The sequence below is a fragment of the Podarcis muralis genome, chromosome 2 (assembly GCF_964188315.1).
Source record: "Podarcis muralis chromosome 2, rPodMur119.hap1.1, whole genome shotgun sequence".
NCBI lineage: Eukaryota > Metazoa > Chordata > Lepidosauria > Squamata > Lacertidae > Podarcis > Podarcis muralis.
Window position 1 is genome coordinate 32,990,470 of NC_135656.1, and position 13,195 is coordinate 33,003,664.

The following is a 13,195-nucleotide window of genomic DNA, read 5'->3' on the forward strand; positions in this document are numbered from 1 at the left end:
AAGTAGGAACAGTGGTGTGACAAAATAACAACTTGGTGTTATCCACATCTTCCAAGTGAAATCTTTCTGAGGTTTTCAAAATTTCAAGGAATCTGCAGAAATCACTGTTCTCTTAAGGTACACGCACCAGAGCTCTGCATAACACAACTTCAGTTGCCAACATTATCATCCCATTACAGATCTGATGTTCTTTTTTTCCAGTTATAAGGGATCACAAACATTATAGGAATAATTTTCAAAGGATGAAAAATAAACATCTTGCTCATTCATTTCAAAACAGGAGTGTGGGCAGCTCCTCTTGGCAGTGAAGGCTTCCCCAAAGCTTATGCAACCATTTTAAGCAAAAGGAGGGGCGAGAATGAGTTTCTGCTCGGCTTCACTCATCTTCTCCCATTTATGTTAAAGTCTCTCCTTTGTCACCCTAGTAACAATTGACCAGGGTAGGACATTGGAGGCGGGGCGGGGGGGGGGGCAGGGGGGAGTGGATACATGGCTCCATGTCAGTCTGCCATAAGGTTTGTGGAATCAGATGTTCATTGCTGCAGAGAGGGCAGGAGTGGGCTTGTGATTCCCAGCTTGGCCATCAGGTTTAGTAAGAAACCTTTGATGACAGTCACAATAAGTTATGCTTCCCTCTCAAATTTTCTGACACGGCATCAAGCAGCTATTCATGGCCAGAAATCTTCCACCCTATCCTTTCGTTGGGAAGAGAACGATTCGTTTATATCCCACAATGGATCATCCTCAGTAACACAATTACTGAATCACACACATATTAGCTTTCAGAATATTTAGAATTAGCCAAATTGACAGATATAATAAGGCAAAAACCAAAAAGTGAAGTGAAAAAGGAATGGGAGTGTCTAAATGAATACCTTAAAAGCCAAGGTTTGAAGACAGAAATCTGGCTGAGTCTGGAATAACCTTGTGAAGTGAAAGGATAAGGAAGAGGGATTTATATCTGGATGCTAGGATAGAGATGATAAGGAAAACAGGAAAACACAATGAGAGGTAAAGGATTGGTGGAAGTCAATGTTTGTTTTTCTTTTTAGTGTTTATATTATTAACTTGTAAGATATGGATTTGGTTTTTTTGGTTTTTTGAATGTTGGTTTTTGTGTTTTGTGTATTGTTATTTTTTGATATTTTTCGTGTTGTTGTGTGGAAACTACTAATAAAATTATTAATTATTATTATTATTATGAAGAATAAGAATCGTGCGCATATTGGCATCTCAAAACTGCTAATACAGTCACTGAAGGGAGATCAGAGCGGGATTTGTGAGGCCTGGGGAGATTAGAATGCTGCATCTCCAGCTTGTTGCCATTGGCTACAGGCTATCGGTGACATCACAAAAGCTGCCCATGGCAGCTGAGTGTATATAAAAGTGAGCCTTTCCCTCTTGCCCTGCAGAACACAGTGGGCAACGGCTGTGCTATTCAGCATTGCCCAGTCATCTTCTAGCTAGAGGCAGTGAACTGGCAGAGGGATGGAAGTGATCACATGACAGTGGCACGCTGTGAACTACTAACCAACTCACTGAAGGCAGCCGATATCCATGGCCAGAAGTGATGGACCTAGTGGAAACTGGCAGAAGGTGGGTGGAAGCCAGCAGAACTCGTGTTTGAAAACCAGTTGGTGCCATAAGGCTGGTGTTTGTGGATGTAAGCTGGTTGATCTTCACCTTTGGAAGCCCATCAGATAACTAGAGTTTTGTGGTGTGTCCCTCCCTAGTGTCTGTACACTGGAAAGGTGGGCTATAAATATATATATATTTAATAATAAATGAATCACTGCTGAGGTGAGGTGCGAGGCCAGGGGGAGCTGTGTTGATGCATCCCCAGCGGTTGCCATTGGCTGCGAGCTGCCTGTGATGTCACAAAAGGACATGGTGTTGAGAGGAAAGAGGCCATTATTAGTAGTAGGAGGGAGGGAGGGGCCTCAGGAGAAGGAGGCTCAGAGGAAGCTGAGGTCAGCAGGGAGGAGGATGGGGACAAGCTACAATTAATTGGCTCTTGTTCTCATTGGCTTTCACTCAACCTACTGTTGCTCCCCCTGCCTTCCGCTGACCAGTCTCAGTAGGCACCAGCCACCACTGAAGCTAAGGGTTGGGTTAGGTCTATTAAATGTATTGCATTAGTTGCGAGAATTCCAGGAAAATACTAACAGTCCTCATGTTAACAATGCATTACATGGGATGACCTGCCACCAAACCTGAATCCGTGGCGGCTTCAAGGCAGCAAAGTAGACCTGAGGTGGAACCAACCTAGGGTAAGCAGATGCAAAGGAGAGTTGGGCTCTTAGTTCTTTACATGATATACCGTTTTTTTCATCCCATAGGATGCACCGGCCCATAGGACGCACCTAGTTTTTTGGGGGAATTTTTGCCCCTTTATTCCCCCCCCCCCCCGAAACCAGGTCGGGGAATCCAAACCAGGTTGGGGAACAGCGGGATGGCGGCGCTCCACCTCCCCGCTGTCCCCCGAGCTTGTGGGGCTGGCGCTGGGGAGAAGCGCGCTCCCCAGTGCCAGCCTCCAAACCAGGTCGAGGAACAGCGGGATGGTGGCGCTGCGCCTCCCCGCTGTCCCCCGAGCTTGTGGGGCTGCCCGATGTCTGCCTGAAGTGCGGGGCGCTCTGCTTCAGCGTGCCCTGGGCAGCGGGCAGCTATCCGCAGCCTAGGGAGCCCTGCGGGAACTCCCGCAGGCTCCCCAGGCTTGCAGATGTCTTCCTGAAGCCTGGAGAGCGAGAGGGGTCGGTGCGCACCGACCCCTCTCGCTCTCCAAGCTTCAGCGAAAGCCTGCATTCGTCCCATAGGACGCACACAGATTTCCCCTTCATTTTTGGAGGGGAAAAAGTGCGTCCTATAGGGCGAAAAATACGGTAATTGCTGTTTAATATAATTATAATTGCATTGTTTAAAAAACATTGCAACAAGTAAAACTAAATTATTTTTTTAATAAGCAAGTAGTTTTTTTGGGGGGGAATCAGCAGATGTGGTCTATTTCTGCATGAGAAGCTGCATTTGCCAAAATTCCCTCTTCTGCATAGCTATTCAAGCAGGGATAACTGAATGTGGTAAGTGGGATCTGTGCTATGTTCTGGGTCCATTGAAGGTCAGGAGACGAAAGGAGGAATGGACCTCTGTGCATAGGGGTGGAGAACATGGAACCCCTCCAGCTGTTGGTGGGCTACACCTTCCCTCATCTCTGATTACTGACCTTGTCAAACATGCATCCTCCCCATCCCAGCACCCTGAAATGGAGCCCCTGAGCTGCAGGCTACTAGGGTGGTCTCATTATCCCCAAGGACTCCCCCAGTCTCTGCCTTCACCTAGCGAAGCTGATAACACACCCAGCTTAAAATAACTGAGTAGCAGTTATTTAGAGCCTATCTTACTATGCTCTAGATCAGTGTTCCCCAACCTTGGGCCTCCAGCTGTTTTTGGACTACAACTCCCATCATCCCTCGCTAGCAAGACCAGTGGTCAAGGATGATGGGAATTGTAGTCCAAAAACAGCTGGAGGCCCAAGGTTGGGGAACACTGCTCTAGATCAGCCTTTCTCAACCTATGGGTCCCCAGATGATGTTGAACTGCAACTCCCATCACCCCTAGCTAGCAAGGCCAGAGCGCAGGGATGATGGGAGTTGGAGTCCAACATCATCTGGGGACCCACAGGTTGAGAACTGCTGCTCTAGATAGGACTGCCTCTTTAAACTCCTCCTTCCACCCCAAAGAAATGGACCCTCAGATAAGTAGCTAGGCTGAGAATATGGTGGGCTCCAGAGCAAGTTTATCAGGCTGGAGCTGTCCAGGGTCCTGCCATCCAGGCCAACCTTCCCTGCTACAAATGGATGCACCACCAGGTTTTTGCTCCCCTCCAACTTTCTATTGCCTCAGGTGTTCCTGATCTGAACATGATAAGCTTGAAGTGTCTAAGTCAGTGTTTCCCAACCTTGTGCCTCCAGCTGTTTTTGGACTACAATTCCCATCATCCCTTGCCACTGGTCTTGCTAGTCAGGGATGATGGGAGTTGTAGTTCAAAAACAGCTGGAGGCACAAGGTTGGGAAACACTGGTCTAAGTCAGGCATAGGCAAACTCCAGATGTTTGGGACTACAATTCCCATCATCCCTGACCACTGTTCCTGTTAGCTAGGGATGATGGGAATTGTAGTCCCAAACATTTGGAGGGCTGGAGTTTTCCTATGCCTGGCCTAAGTCCTTCATTCCAGCGGCCTTAAGTCTGTCCCAATGATTCCAGATGCAACACAGCAGAGTAAGTTCCCCGGATCAGCGACACTCTTCTGCTCTTGCACAGGCCCTGCCTGCAATTTATCAGGTACCAAACATTCCTTACCCTTCTCACTTAACAATGAATGAGCAATGCTGGCCTTTGACACACTTATTCATTACTCAATACATCTTTTAGGAGCCATTGATTTTGCTCTTATGTATTTCACTTCAACCTATTGATCTGATTAGTCTCTGTAATTCAAGCTAAATTAGCTGTCATTTAGCGGAGGTATAATTTGTCAGAAGTCAGCTGCTGGGTGGCCTGCAGTTATTTTGGTGTACATTAGTTTCTTCAGTGCAGGAGAGCAAGACTGTTTGTACGATCAAAGTTACATACTTAATGGATATAGTCTGTCTGCTAAGAGACTAGCCAATGGCTCAGCAGGCTTACTGTACAAATGGGAAAGGATTGGTTGTTCCATTTAGTTTTCAACAAAGGAAACAACCATCTTCTTTTCTTAAAAAGTCACAGGATTTCCATCATCTCGTGATCATGTGTACCTGAGATGCTGTGGAGAAGGTACACTTCCCAACTGGAAGCAGTTGGGAACGCAACCATTTCTTGAGATCAGAGAGACCTTTTTTATGGATCTGCAGCGAAGTGACTGCTTACTTATTTACCTATGTTGACAATTTGTGTACCACTTAATCACAGTCCCCTCTATAGGGTGTACAGGAGACTCGGTACAATGAAACTAAAAATGAGTTCAAACAAGAAAATCAAAACTCCTGCTGGTGTGACGAAAAAGTTGGTTTTGCTGGACAGATTGGGACAGTAAGTGTTTCTTTCTTTCTTCCCTGCCAGCAGATGGTTAATGAATGGCAACCTCTGATTGGCTGTGGTTCCAGGAAGGAGAGTTTAAAAGGAGAGGATTTGAGAAGAGACAGTCAGGAGTTGTGGGAGCTGAGAGGGTTGGAATTGAAGTTGGAGAGGTTAGGAGATAGTAAAGGTAAAGTTAAAGGGACCCCTGACCATTAGGTCCAGTCGCAGACGACTCTGGGGTTGTGGTGCTCATCTCACTTTATTGGCCGAGGGAGCCAGCGTACATGTTATGTACTGAGTTGAATAGTATCCAAACTGCAGCAGTCTGATTGGTCCTAGAACAATGCAGCAGTATGATTGGTCAGCAGGAGCCACCCAATCCAGCTCCAGATAGAAGTGAATCCACAACCTGATTGGCTTACAGGAGAATTCCGGAATTAGCCAATCACGTGCAGCCCATTGTGTAAATAATGTATATAAAGCAGATACTTTGAGGGGACTTCCATTCCCTCCTCACCACTATGAGCTGAATAAAGAGCATGAAATCCACTCTCGACTCTGAGTATATTTCAGTACAGCTTGCGGGTCATGTGGCCAGCATGACTAAGCCGCTTCTGGCGAACCAGAACAGCTCACGGAAACGCCGTTTACCTTCCCGCCGGAGCGGTACCTATTTATCTACTTGCACTTTGACATGCTTTCGAACTGCTCGGTTGGTATGAGCCGGGACTGAGCAACGGGAGCTTACCCCGTCGCGGGGATTTGAACCGCCAACCTTCTGATCAGCAAGCCCTAGGCTCTGTGGTTTAACCCACAGTGCCACCTGCGTGCCGTGAAAGGGGTTAACCCTCCTCTAAAACTCCAAATACAGCAAAACCGGCAGTTTTAGACTCAATATTCACATTCCCCTCCTCCCAAATTCTCCCTAGCTCTAGACGCACATGCAGGAAGGAGTCTTTCAGATCCTTAAATGAAAAAAGAGAGAGGAGCCTTTTCTGTTTTGATTAACAAGAGAGTCTTCCTGGGAGGCTTTAGTGCTTCCTTCTTTTCAGCGGCTGGCTTGTTTAATTTAGCCCTCTCATAATAGCCGCTAAGATAAAGAAAGCTCCTCCAGCAGCTCGCTTTTCCATTGCCTCCCCCCTCCACATGCACCTGAGCACCAAACAATGCCAGCCACCATCGCAAAGGTGGTTTATTGAATTCTTCGGGTTGTGACACCTTGGAATATTGGGCTGTCGGAGGCATTTGTGAAAAGCCACATTCTCCGCAGGCACTGTCAGAGGTAGGGGAGAGAATTGGCCTTCGGAGTAATAAGGGACACACCTGCCAGCCCCTCTGCTCCCTGCCTCCTCTTTCTGTTTTCTATCCCTGGCTCCAGGAAGAAATGGATTGTGCCGCTGCTCATTGTTATGGACAAAAAACACAAACCAGCGGTGCTCACTGCCTTGGTCTCCTACGCCCACGCATGGTTTGACTGGCATCTCTCCCTCTGGGGCTGCGGGGGCAGCAGCAGGCACACGGGATAGAGGGATTGGATCCTAAGGACACGCTCGCCTGAAGTGCATCGTTTACGTAAAGGCACTTTGAAGCATGGAACATCTAAGCATCTTAGATATGTAAGCTTAACTGCACATCCGCTCGTGCCAGTCACAGCTACTGCTGAGCACAGGCCCTAAAAAGGTGTGTGTGTGTGTGTGTGTGTCTGTGTTACTGCTCTATATCCTTCAACCAGGGAGGCAGAAGAAAATATGGACTACGGAGAATCCTGTGGTACAAAAAGGCACAAGGTATGGTTCAAATGAAGCTTGAGGTTCTAGCAAGGGAGCGCAGCTATCGTATACCCTTGACTGAAGAAGGGTACACTCCTTCTATCCGGGATGGTCATCCTTGTGGCGATCACACAGGGTCCCTGGACGTTTCACCGTCTATTGATCCCTGTGCCATCACTTGATTTCTCGCTGCCACCACCCAGGCCCTACCTGGGACAATACTAAGTCCAGTCAGGCTTAAATTGAAACATAAACTTTTGTTTATTTACTGTAGTTTAACAAGTCGGTGGTTTCATAAACGGTATCAGTCAATTACAATCATAGGGTGCCTATCCAGACCTCTAACTTCCGCTACCTGCTCTCACTCACTAAACCACCTCTCTGATGTTTACTTGTCTGCCTAGCCCCTAACTGTTCCTGACTGAGCCTATTTTGTTACACTAACTCAACCTACCCACAAACTCTATCCCAATTCACTCCCACTCCAACCAACCTCCCAACAAACTCCCCCTTCACCCCTCCCAGAGCTGGTTTTATAGTCCCACTGACTCCACCCCCTGGGTCCTGACTGGGCAACCTGTTTAACTATTTCACCTCCAGCACTCTCTCATATGTTAACGTCACAGTCCTCTTCCACCGAGCCCGCAGCTTCGAGAGGGACACACATGGAGTGGGAAGGGAGGGAGGGGACACCCGCCTAGCCAGCCAGATCAGCTGAATCAACCCTGGTGATCAGTGGGGTGACAGATGTCGCAGCCAGATCACCCTCACATCCGAATGAAGCTTGAAGTAACAGTGTCTCTGAAGAAATAATAATACCCCACCCATCTGACTGGGTTGCCCTAGTCACTCTGGGCAGCTTCCAGGATATGCAGAAACATAATAAAGCATCAAACATTAAAAACTTCCCTATACAGGGCTGCCGTCATATGTCTTCTAAAGGTGGTATAATTACTGATCTCCTTGGTACCTGATGGGAGGGTGTTCCACAGGTTGGGCACCACTACCAAGAAGGAAAACACACCTCACAGTTGCTGTGCGCAAGGGAGAACCATGTACACAACCTAGAGCTCCTTGACAATGATTCTCATGGGCAAGCTTTTTTTCCCCTTGGCGCATAAGAAGCTGCCTTGTACTGAGACAGACCATCGGTTCATCTAGATCAATATTGTCACCGCTGCCTGGCAACAGTTCTCCAGGGTTTCCAGCCAAGAGTCCATCTCATTTCTACCTGGAGATGCTGGGAATTGACTCTGGGACATTTTGGGTGCAAAGCATGTGCTCTATCACTATGCTACGGCCCTTTCCTTTCCTCACAATGGTTAAGAGCAGTAGACTCGTAATCTGGTGAACTGGGTTCACGTCCCTCCTCCTCCACATGCAGCTGCTGGGTGACCTTGGGCTAGTCACACTTCTCTGAAGTCTCTCAGCCCCACTCACCTCACAGAGTGTTTGTTGTGGGGGAGGAAGGGAAAGGAGAATGTTAGCCGCTTTGAGACTCCTTAAGGGGAGTGATAAAGTGGGATATCAAATCCAAACTCCTCCTCTTCTTCCCCTGTGGTCCCACCAGATTTGCTCTGGGGTGGAGGGTCAGGAGAACCCACAACAAAGCACAAGGGGAGAAGGGGGGGGTCATTCCACCAAGCAAGCTGAAATTCTTGCACCAATGGAAGGATTGCCGTAGCACCTTTTGGCTTCGGCTGGAAGACAACAAATGACCCCTTCAAAAACTCTGCAGGTTCCTCAAAACGCAAACCAGCAGCAGCAGCTCAAAATCACCCAACAACGCAAGCAAGTTGGCAGCCTGAATCCCCACTCTGTGAAAAAAGAACTTGGTATGAATTATAAATGCTCATAAGGAGATTTTAACATCATTTCTGTTTCCCTGAATTATATATCCTTGGTAGCCAGGGAATCTCACTGCTTGCCAACAGGAGCAGCTACCTGTAGCATACGGAGCGGTGCTTAATATCTTGCCACATTTTACTTGTAACAACAAGAACTGAACTGTTGCTTGCTGACAAGTCCTTAGATACACACAGCTCCTGCTTGTTGTCTTCAGGAAACCCTAGTGATCTGAATTGAGGAACCCGACATTGAGGAATTCAGAATTACTGACTCTCCAATGGCTTTATCTAAGTTTGCCTTAGTTGAACAGATTTTATTGCCTCTGAGCAGTTGTGCGGCTTCAAATACCGGCTTGTGCAATTCAAAAGATATGTGAAATGCCTGGGATCATCCATCTCTGGAGAATGAAAGAATGACACTGTCAATAAGGAGACTGAATTTTTTTCTACTGCATCTCACTTTGAGGGGCTTGCGCACACAGTGACATAGAAAAGTGTCATACTGCAAGTTGCTCCCGTTAAAAACATTGCCTGTTTTCTGTGTGAGAAGCAAGCTCTCTCGCAAGGCGACGCTTCCTCCAAAAACGCTATCTCCTTTTGCTGCATTCTCCCCAAACCCCAGTCCAAAACTCAAGAGAGGCTTCGCTCTAGGAGGCTTAAGCAACACAATTCAGAGTGAAGCTAAGCTATTTGTAATTATCACAGTTAAGCCATTCTGCTCCTTTGTTCTAAGAACATAAAGAAAGCTCTCCTGGATCAGGTTCAATGCCCATCTAGCCCAGTGATTCCCAACAACTGACATTCAGAGGCCTGCTGCCTCCAAGAGTTCAGGCAGAATATAGCCATCATGACTAGTAGTGATTTACAGCCTTAGCCTTCATGATTTTGTCTAAACCTCCTGTGAAGCCGTTCAAGTGATAGGCATTGCTACCTCTTGTGGGAGCTAATTCTACAATTTGACTCTTGAGTGCTTTCCATTCTCTTGTCCTGAATCTTCACTCCTTCAGCTTCTTTGGAAGTCCCCAGATTCTAGGAGAGAAAAACCTATCCCTAAGGGGGACACAGGACGCAGAAGTTATCTGCAGCTTGAACACATAACATCCTTATATTTTGACTCTGACTGCCAAGGCCTGATGAGGAAAGCACAAAGGCACAGTATTTTAAACACTTATCCCTCCAATAAAAGATATCATGGGGGGGCAGTTAATAGTGTTTATAGCTGAATGGTCGCAGGGCAGGAATAAATATAATATTACAACAATAATTAACTATATCTCTAGAGGCTAAAACATGTTAACCGTTAAACCATGCACAAAACGTCAGTAGCAACCAACGTGTCACTGAAGAAACAAATACAAACAAATTTTACTAAGCTTTTGGGGGAACATCTGGAACAGGCATGGGGGTACATTAGGATGCACAGGGGGAGGAGAAGAGGGAAAGTTCCATTGCATGAATGGACCTTGTTCCCTGCATACACACCCCACTTAGCACCAAGCTGAATTCCTCCCATCATTTCCAACATTAAACACCATCTCTCACAACAACCTGGGCAAAGAGCACTTAACCTTTCTCTTGGGGCTCCTCTAGACAACCAATTTATTGACAATTCATCCCAGTTTCATTGCACAAAGCTTATGCAGTGGTTAAACTATGCGCTGTTTTTATTGAGCATTCATTCTGATTTCTCTGTGGGGAGGTTATGTAACAATGAGCACCCATCCTGTTTTGCTTGTGGGGTGTCTGTATGTCTTTGCATTAATCATTTGTTCATACCACACTTTCCAGAGCGTTTCCCATCCACTTCCCTAACTGCAAGAAGCTCTTTTAAAAAGTGGATTTGATGCACTACAGCAACAGAAGGCTTTAACCCACTTTGTGCAAACTGAAGTTACCAGTATCTGCTTGAATGCCTGGAGGCAACCCCTAGATACTGTCCCCTTTCTCCCTTCCTCTGCATAGTTCTTGTCCTTTGAGCATCTTCTAGTGAATTCATACCCAAAGCCTTGAAGGACTGAGCCCTATGCTCTGACTCCAGCTTGGCCTCAACCTGACCTGAGCCCTCTTCATTCCTCCTCCTGCAAGCAGAGCTCACCAGCTCTTCTTATTAAACCTACATACAATTTCAATTTACGTAGAATTAATAGTACAAATACCCCTAGTTTTGTAAATACCACAGGCAGACTCTCAAACAGGGGAACCTCAGGACTGGTGGCCAAAAGTGTTTTTACCTGGCTGGAATGGGTCCCTGATATCACCTCTTGCTTGCCTGGAAGAAGGATGGACAGAAATGTGCAGAAACTTGCCTACTGGGCAAAGGTAACCTTTGCATTTGTTGCTCTACACACTGTTGACTCTGGCCCTGCCTAGCACTGGCATGTGGCCCCTGGCAGGGAATGTGGCCCTCAGTATGAAAAAGGATCCTCACCCCTGCTTTAGAATGACAAATAGGTCTTTCATGGCTGGATGTCTTTGCATTTGTGTCCTTCTGTGCCAGGGTAGCTCTGACACTTCCTGCCTTTCCTCCCAGCCTCTTTCTGCTCATCTGAAGCAGGGCCTCTTTTCCTTCCTTCTGTCATATGACACTGTTGTTGCATTAGCAGCCTCTCAGATTGCCTCGAGCAATCATTTTTGTTTCTCTTGAGTTGTGGCTGAGGCCAGCGGTCCCATCATAAATTAATGAGAGCGCTGTGGAACTCCCCAGTCAGAAGGTGCAGGTTTTGAAATTATTAAAAGCATCAACTTTCATTTGAACAGCAACACACACACACACACACACACACACACACACACACACACACCAGCACACCCCGACAGTGAAGTAGCAATCTCAAGCAAGCTGGAACACACATGGACTGACAAACCCTACGTCTGCAAGGATCTCATCTTTCCTTCTGCCACCAGCATCAAGTTCATAACGGAGTCCTGACTTCAGCAGGGAATTCCCCGTCAACTAAATATTGGAAAGAAAAACTCACCTTCTCGTAACAGCACATTCCTTGCCACTCCAAACAAATCCTTGTGTTATTTTTGCAGCAGGAAGGATAACCAATTGGTCAAAGAAACTAGCTCTCCATGGTACCCTAGGCTGTTTGTTTTACTAAAAAAACTTGCTTCCCAAAAGGAAACTGATCCACTCTACCCTTATTAATCTTTAACCAAGAACAGTCAATGTACACAATCAAGCCGGGCTAAGGTGCGCAGTTTAAGGAAGATGTGGGTAGACAGTGATTGTGACGAGAGAACAAACCTGCATTTTAGCGGATGGCATGAAGGTAAAACATACTTACCTGCTGCTGTGCTGAAATGCAGAGCCTTTCTTCTTGGTTTGTCATGGCCTTCCTGTAAATAACAACAATGACTAATCAACAACAGCATGAAAATAGATGGTTTGATGATGTGTCACGGAGCAAATTCTCTTTCCATTTTCACTTGGGTGTGCAGGAAAGTAACAGGAATGAAAACTGGAGTGGGCACTGGAGGAATTTGCTGAGGGATGAAAAGATGCGACACAAGTGTGTGCCAGGCAAGAAGGGAATCTTAGCCAAACAGCAGCACGAGACAATCAAGTCAAATGGAAATGTGGACAGCTGAGACGGCTGAATTCACAGAAACATTACGATAGGGAAGTACCTGAGCAAGGATTTGTTCAATTATCAGCCTCTCATCTGGACAGCTGAGGTTTGTACCTTGCAAGCGTGTGAGTGGCATTTCTAAAACAGGGGCTGACTCACTCACAAAATTTTAGCTTTGTCTGATTTGGGCACCTATCTATTCAATACAGTGACTGGTTCCAAGCAGGTACCTCTTTACCGTTCCCCTCTCCCCCCCCCCCTGCTATGTATTACCCTTTAAAAACCAATCGCTCGAAGCCTTACAATGCACCCACTGAAGTCTGTCGTTGGGTCTTGAGATCCACCTATGAGGAAGTCAGATGCTATGCACCTGGCAAGTCCAGGTTTTGCTGCACCCCAACTCCCATCAGCCCCAGCCAGCAAGGCTGATGGTCAGGCATGATGTGAGTCCAGCAACATTCGGAGGGCCTCATGTCCTCAATTTACCCTTTTTCCCAGCCACGCTATCTGTGATTTCCTTATGGGGAAATGCACAGAACTAAATCTGTGAACTATCACTGAATGACAGCCACTCCTTGAAAGGAAATTTGTGGTCCACATTTTAAAAAAATAGAAAATACTGTATTTTTCTGTCTGTAAGATGTGCCCATGTATAACACACACACACCCTATTTTTGCGGCAACGACCAATCGCCAGTCCACCCTTGCCACTATCCGTGTATAAGACGCCCCCTAATTTTTGACATTATCTTTTAGGGGGGAAACCTAGTCTTATACACGGGAAAATACGGTAGACAATGTCAGCTCCAGAGAGAGCCCTTAGGCAAGACACGCACGATAGGGCTTCTTCCCTCAGTGAGCCCACCTCCTCATGGCAACCTGTTCAGTGGAGTCTTGTCAGTGGGCACTCAGAAGATGTCTGACTATGCTGGTGTCAGCTCTGAAAACAA

General features: G+C 46.7%; 1 long non-coding RNA gene across 8 annotated transcripts in view; it reads right to left on the reverse strand.

The window, feature by feature from the left end:
- Window positions 1–12,323, reverse strand: part of LOC114590339 (uncharacterized) — a 104,532-nt gene extending 92,209 nt beyond the window's left edge. For 2 of the 8 annotated variants that reach the window (XR_013391828.1, XR_003705038.2), the window contains exon 1: window positions 11,649–11,898. This is a non-coding gene — a long non-coding RNA (uncharacterized LOC114590339). Of the gene's footprint in view, window positions 1–11,648; window positions 11,906–11,960 lie in introns of those variants that run through there. The other 6 variants (XR_013391826.1, XR_013391824.1, XR_013391827.1 and 3 more) reach the window with 4 other exon arrangements.
- Between the last annotated feature and the right edge of the window lie 872 nt (window positions 12,324–13,195).